The sequence below is a fragment of the Mandrillus leucophaeus genome, unplaced genomic scaffold, assembly GCF_000951045.1.
Source record: "Mandrillus leucophaeus isolate KB7577 unplaced genomic scaffold, Mleu.le_1.0 Scaffold872, whole genome shotgun sequence".
In the NCBI taxonomy this organism is placed as follows: domain Eukaryota; kingdom Metazoa; phylum Chordata; class Mammalia; order Primates; family Cercopithecidae; genus Mandrillus; species Mandrillus leucophaeus.
Genome location: NW_012109497.1, coordinates 559,731 through 567,325, shown reverse-complemented (window position 1 = coordinate 567,325; position 7,595 = coordinate 559,731). Strand labels below are relative to the sequence as shown.

The window sequence follows — 7,595 nt, the reverse complement described above, 5'->3', positions numbered from 1 at the left end:
CCATTCTGCCTCTCCTACCTTGCCCCACTACCACAAAGAAGAAGAAGAAAGGCGGCATGGTCCTATCTCTATGAAAATCTGCCACTCTCATTTTTGGTTTTTGGGTGAGGAGGTACGGTGCTGCAAGATGGGAAGAATATGTGATATATTAATATGTACATCACTGAGGAGAATTGCAATACATTCCTTTTATAGTCAGGTGGAAGTTTTAGGAAAAGCTTTGCTTCTACACACACACAGACACACAGACACACACACACATATATATATACTTTTTAAAAAATATAATAATCTCGCTATGTCATACAGGCTGGAGTGCAGTAGTGCGATCTCAGCCTCAGTTCACTGCAACCTCCACTTCCCAGGTTCAAGCGATTCTCCTGCCTCAGCCTCCCAAGTAGCAGGGACTACAGGTGCATGCCACCATGCCTGACTAATTTTTGTATTTTTAGCGGAGACAGGGTTTCACTGTGTTGGCCAGGCTGGTCTTGAACTCCTGACCTCAGGTGATCTGCCCACCTCAGCCTCCCAGAGTGCTGGGATTATAGGCGTAAGCTACCATGCTGGGCCCCACCAAGATATTTTGACCTTATGGATGCTATAAATCATATAATCTTTTTTCCTTTATCTTTGTGGATTCATGCAAAAGCCAGAGCCAAACTTGTGGCTCTAATTTATTATTTATTTATTTATTTATTTATTTTTTGAGACAGAATCTCGCTCTGTCTCCCAGGCTGGAGTGCAGTGGCTGGATCTTGGCTCACTGCAGCCTCCTCCTCCTGGGTTCAAGCATTTCTCCTGCCTCAGCTTCCTGAGTAGCTGGGACTATAGGCGTGCACCACCATGTCTGGCTAATTTTTGTATTTTTAGTAGAGATGGGGTTTCACCACGTTGGCCAGAATGATCTTGATCTCCTGACCTTGTGATCCACCCTCCTCGGCCTCCCAAAGTGCTGGGATTACAGGCCTGAGCCACTGCGCCTAGCCTCTTGTGGCTCTAATTTATTATGTAGTACTCTGTGGTCTGTATATTAACATCTTGCCTTTATCTTTTATATTATGTGATAAAACCCTGATTTTTGTATTTTGAATTTTCTTGTTTAACTGTACACATTTTTGTACTGGTATAGCAATAGCTAATGGCGTTTCCCTAGACCAATGAAATTGGCATCTTTTTAGGGAGAGAGGGTTAGATTGGCTCTCAGGCTCCGGAATTTTTAAAAAATTCACCAGATAGTGCTGGTGTCCAGCTAGAATTTTTTTTTTTTTTTTGGATTCCACACCAAAAACTTAAGCCATAAAAGAAAAAATAAACAGAATGATGTCAAACTGAAAAACTTCTGCAAAACAAAGGAAACAATCAACAAAATGTAACAACCTGTGGTCTGGGAAAACATATTTGCAAACCGTTGATCTGTTAAGGGGTTAATATCCAAAATTCATGAAGAACTCAAACAATTCAGTAATAGAAAAATAATCTGATTAGAGAATGGGCAAAAGACTTGAACAGACATTTTTTCAAAGAAGACATAAGGATGGCTGACAGGTATATGAAAAGGTACTCAACAGCATTAGTCATGGGGAAATGCAGATCAAAACCACTGTAGGCGCCACCTCACACCCCTTAGGGTGGCTATCATAAAAAAGTGAAGTGGTAACAAATGTTGGCGAGGGTGTGGAGAAAATGGACCCCTTGTACACTGTTGGTGGGAGTGGATTGGTGCAGCCGTGATGGAAAATAGTATGGCGGTTGCTAAAGAAATGAAAAATAGAAGTAGTGTATGACCCAGCAATTCCTTATCTGGTCATATACCCAAAGGAAGTGAAATCACCACCTTATAAAGATATCTGCACTCCCATGTTCATTGCAGCGTTATTTACATTAGCCAAGCTGTGGAAACAACCTGAATGTCCACTGATAGATGAATGGATAAAGAACATGTGATATGTATATATAATGGAATATTATTCAGCCTTAAAATGCAGATACTGCCATTTGCCACAACATGAATGACCTGGAGGCAGTATGCTAAGTGAAATAAGCCAGAAACAGGGAGAAAAATATTGCATGATCTCATATGTGGAATCTTATGAAAAATTTTAAAAGAAGAGTCAAATATACAGAGTGAATAAAAGAGTGGTTACCAGGAGCAAGTGGGTGGGGGATGGGAAATGTAGGTGAGGGGTAACAAAATAGCAAGTGTAGGATGAAAGAGCCTAGAGATCTAATGTATAACATGTAGCTAATAAAAGGACTGTAGCTAATATTTGGAATTCCGGCTAAATGAATAGATTTTTAGCTGTTCTTGCCACAAAAACAAACCAAAAAAAAAAAAAAAAAAGTAACTATATGGGATGACATATATCTTAATTTGCTTCACTGAGGTAACCATTTTGCCTTCTATATGAATCCCATAACATCAAATTGTATGCTTTAAATATATATAATAAAATGTATTTAAAAAAATGAAATAAAATATGTGGTTGATATAAAAAGAATAAAAGCTCACCAGGTAGTGCTGATGTCCACCTAGAGTTGAGAATCAATTTTCTGGAGCAAGAGTGGGCAGGTGTTTCCTGTAAAGGGCCAGATAGTAAATATTTTAGGCTTTGCATGCCATATGGTCTGACACAATTACTCAACTCTGCTATTGTAGTAAGAAAACCATAGATGATATGTAAAGGAATGGATGTGGCCATGTTGTAGTAAAATGTTATTTGCAAAAATGGGGAGAAGTATTTGGCCCAAGGGACATAGTTTCTTGACCTTTATTTTACAGCCTGAATTTTAATTACTATGCTAGAATCTAATGGTAGTGGTTGATGACGGACCAAAACTGTATTGGTATGGCCCACATACTGAGATGAATGCCTTTTTAAAAATGCTTTTGTATCCTGTTAATTGGTGTTAGATTTCTAAGTGATTAAATTATCTATTTGCCTGGGATCTGATATGATAATTTATTAATATAATACTTTTATCTTTTTGTCTCATTTTTATTTTATAATGCACATGTGTGAACAGAATATCCCTCTGTTCACATCTCAGATTTTTTTGGAATAGCAGTAATGTAGAAAATTCAGTTGATTACAGTAGAGATTGATACTTACAGTTTTGTAATTTTTATACTTTTCCAGAGCAGATTAAGAAATTAGGATACACATAATTTGTCAGGTAGTGTCATACTGGTCCTGATTTTTAGTTTGGAAAATGTGACTAATGAATCACTAGGCTGGATATAGCTAAGACTAATTCTGTGAAGCTGTGTTGTAAGCTGGCTTAAGTGAGTGTCTTAGTCTGTTTGTGTTGCTACAAAGGAATACTTCAGGCTGGCTAATTTATTTGACTCATGGTTCTGCAGGCCGTATAAGAAGCATGGTGCCAACATCTGCTTCTGATGAGGGCTTCAAGTTGCTTCCACTTGTAGCTGAAGGGAAGGAAGCTGACATTTGCAGAAATCTCTTGGGAAGAAGCAAGGTGGGGAGGTGCTAGACACTTTTTAACAACCAGCCCTTTGGAAGTAACAGAGCAAGAATTTACCTGAGGACCCCAAGCCATTCATGAGGAATCCTCCCCCATGATCCAGACACCTCCCATTAGGCTCTACCTCCAGCATTGGGGATCATATTTCAACATGAGGTTTGAGGGGACCAACATCTAAACTACAGCAGTGAGGAAATATATAATCGGTAGGACAAGGTACTTTTGCTAGTATTCATAGAATCTTGAATTTTTTTTTTTTTTTTGATACAGGATCTCTCTATGTCACCCTGGCTGGAGTGCAGTGGTGTGATCATAGCTCACTGTAGCCTCAAAGTCCTGGGTTCCAGCAGTCCTCTTGCCTCAGCCTTCCAAGTAGCTGGGACTACAGGCACGTGCTACCATTTTTACCGTCTTTACCATCTTTAAAGTGCTAACTTTAAAGATTTTTTTATTTTTATTTTTTGTAGAGACATGGTTTTGCTGTGTTCCTCTGTCTACTCGCAAACTCCTGGCCTCAAGTGATCCTCCTCCCTTGACCTCCCAAAGCATTGGGATTACAGGTGTGAGCCGCCAAGCCTGGCACGATTTTTTTTTTTTCTTTAAAGCAGAAGTACTTCTTTTTCTCAAGTCAGTTAAGGGTGGTGCTGATTGTGACAGTGTTAACTACCACCCTGCCTAGTAGTTTGTTAAAAGATGCATTATACTGCTTGAGTAATTTCCTAGTAAAGTTACCCTTTTTTTTTTTTTCTTTATTTTTGTTTTTGAGACAGGGTCCTGCTGTCGCCCAGGCTGGAGTGCAGTGGTGTGATCTCGGCTCACTGCAGCCTCAAACTCCTGGGCTCAAGCAGTCCTCCTACCTCAGCCTCCCCGGTAGCTAGGACTATAGGCTTATGCCACCATGCCTGGCTAATTTTTATATTTTTGTAGAGACAGGGTTTTGTGATGTTCTCCAGGCTAGTCTCGAACTCCTTAGCTCAAGCAATCCACTTTCCTCAACTTCCCAAAGTGCTGGGATTACAGGCGTCAGCCACCATGCCTGGCTAGTTAAATTTATGTGGGCATGAATTAAAGATGTGATTTTGTCACTTCAGTGAAGGATAACCTAGAAATGTGTTAAATGTTTAATTTTTGTTTCTTCCATTTATAGAACCCTATGTGTAGAACATCAATTGTTTCATAGATCAAAAACATTCTCAGTTATCCTGAGAACATTTTCTTTCTGACTCTCCTCTCTTTACCCTCCCAGTGAATTAAAATTCATGTGGTCTGCAGAGTGGTTAATGATGACTTGGAGTGGTTCATCTTAGAGGCCACATTAGAATTATACTTTGTTCATTTTTAGAATTATAAATGGAGGCAGTGTGGCATAGTGGCAGACTGGTCTTTGGGAGACGTAGTGGTTCTATTTTTCCTAGCAGTGTTGTCTTGGGCAAGTTACTTAACCACGACAAATTTCTTTTTCCTCTTTTTTTGCTAGGCTAAGTGGGATATTTCACTTAAAGCTGTCTTTCTTGTGTAGATATCACAGAATACATATTACAACAGAATCCTTGTCTCCTTTTTTGTGTCCTCTGATTTCCACAATCTAGTTTATAAAACTGCACCTGAAGTGATATTTCTAAAGCCTAAAACTAGTCATATTTTTTCTTCCTAAAAATTCTTCAGTGTTTCCCCACTAGCCGTACACTGAAATCCACATTCCCTAAAATGCTCTCAAGGGCCTGTAGTGTTTCTCGAGCCCTGTAGTATATTCCCCCATTGCGTCTACTGTTATAGGCTTACTCACCTTTAAACCGATACTGTTCATTTCATTCTACTTGGAACCCTATCTTCTGCTTCTTCCTCTTCCCTTCCCCTAAACTGCTTCTGATGTTTAGAACATTAGGTGAAATGAAGTTCCCATACCTCAGATGCATATGAAAGATTAAGAGTTGACCAGGCGCAGTGGCTCACGCCTGTAATCCCAGCACTTTGGGAGGCTGAGGTGGGTAGATCACGAGGTTAGGAGTTTGAGACCAGCCTGGCCAAGATGGTGAAACCCCATCTCTACTAAAAATACGAAAATTAGCTGGGCTTGGTGGCAGGCACTCGTAATCCTAGCTACTCGGGAGGCTGAGGCAGGAGAATCGCTTGAACCCAGGAGGCAGAGGTTGCAGCGAGCCGAGATCGTGCCACTGCACTCTAGCCTGGGTGACAGAGCAAGACTCTGTCTCAAAAAAAAAAAAAAAAAAGATTAAGAACTGTGTAAAGATCAGTATCGGTGCCTTCATCTGTGAAACCAAGATATCTGCTTAGGTTACTGTGAAAATGCTTTGAAAACTAAGCTGGGTGTGGTGGCTCATGCCTGTAATCCCAGCACTTTTGGAGGCTGAGGCAGGTGGATCACTTGAGGCCGGGAATTTGAGACCAGCCTGGGCAACATGAGGAAACCCTATCTCTACTAAAAATACAAAAATTAGCTGAGTGTGGTAGCACACATTTGTAATCCCAGCTACTCAAGAGACTGAGGCATGTGAATCGCTTGAACCTTGGAGGCAGAGGTTGCAGTGAGCTAAGATGGATCGCACCACTGCAGTGTAGCCTGGGCAACACAGTGAGACTCTGTCTCAAAAACAAAAACACCAAAAAAAGAAAATTAAATCCTAATTATATGTAACTGTTAACAGTATTGCTGTCAAGTATATATTTTGGGTATTTGTAAGAAGACATCATTTCCTAATGTTTAAAGTTAAAGATTATTCTAATTGTGAATAGAGTTGTGTCCCCCTGCCATCCTTACGTTGAAGCCTCAAACCCGTCTCCCCCACCATGTGACTGTATTGGAGCTAGGGCCTTTAAGGAGGTGAATAAGGAGGTTAAATGAGGTCGTAAGGCCGGAGCCCTGATCCCACAGAACTAGTGTACTTATAAAAGAGGAAGTCACAACAGAGATTGGTCTCTCTCTGCCATGTGAGGACACAGCGAGAAGGTAGCTGTCTGCAAGCCAGGAAGAAATCCCTTGCTAGAACCAGACCCTACTGGAACTTTGATTGTGGACTTCCTGGCCTTCAGAACTATTCTCTTGTTGAAGCCATGCAGTGGTATTTTGTTAATGGCAGCCCAAGCCGACTACTACAGATTAAAATATAATTTCCTTGTGGGAAAGGCCAACTAGAGTGATTTCTCAGGTAACATTTTAATGAGTAACACAACCAGCTGTAAATTCCTGGACTAGTTTAGAAAACAGCCTCAGCAATTTGACAATTATCTTAGTAGATCTTTTGTCTATGTAACTAGGGGGGTATTACTGTAAATTGTTACTTTCTGGTTTAGCCAAGACCCTTTTTATGAAAGTACTTTCTCCTCCCATATAAAAGTTAAATCGTTTAGGATGCATTTGGCTATAAGTAATACAACTCAGTTAACTTAAACAGTAAGGAACATTTACTATTTCATGTAACAAATTCCAAGGTAGGAATTTAGTGTTAGGGTTAGGGTTAATTCTTCAGCTCAGTATCATCAAGGATTCACATTCTTTACATTTTCACCCTCATTTTTGGTGGGGTGGTAGGGAGGTACTGTTAGCCTTATTCTTAGTCTCCTGGTATCTGCAAGATGGTTGCAACAAAAATGTTACATGGTTATTGTGGATCATTTGGAAAATGTCACAAGAGGGAAAGGATGAAAACATACATCACTCATAATCCAACTATTTACATGCGTTATCTTCTCATTGGCATATTAGTTTGTACAGGTACTAATTATATCAAACAAAATTAGGTCATACTGTTTACACAAATATATGTTGTTCTTTTCCATTAAGATACTATCAAGAGGCCAGGCACATTGGCTCACACCTGTAATCCTAGCACTTTGGGATGCTGAAGCGGGTTTATTGCCTGAGGTCAGGAGTTCGAGACCAGGCTGGCTAACATGGTTAAACCCTGTCTCTACTAAAAATACAAAAAGCCAGGTGTGGCGGCTCACGCCTGTAGTCCCAGCTACTCGGGAGGCGGAGGCAGGAGAATCGCTTGAACCCGGGAGGCAGAGGTTGCAGTGAGCCGAGATTGCGCCACTACACTCCAGCCTGGGTAACAGAGCAAGACTCTGTCTCAAAAAAAAAAAAAAAAAAA

At 40.4% G+C, this 7,595-nt stretch overlaps 1 protein-coding gene across 1 annotated transcript in view; it reads left to right on the top strand.

Annotated features, from left to right (window-relative positions):
* The first annotated feature begins 3,954 nt into the window (after window positions 1-3,954).
* The window catches only part of ABI1 (abl-interactor 1), a 106,695-nt gene continuing 103,054 nt past the window's right edge, over window positions 3,955-7,595 (top strand). Inside the window, exon 1 of the mRNA XM_011969105.1 lies at window positions 3,955-4,001. The gene's annotated coding sequence lies outside the window, so the exon portion shown is untranslated. The remainder of the gene's footprint in view (window positions 4,002-7,595) is intronic.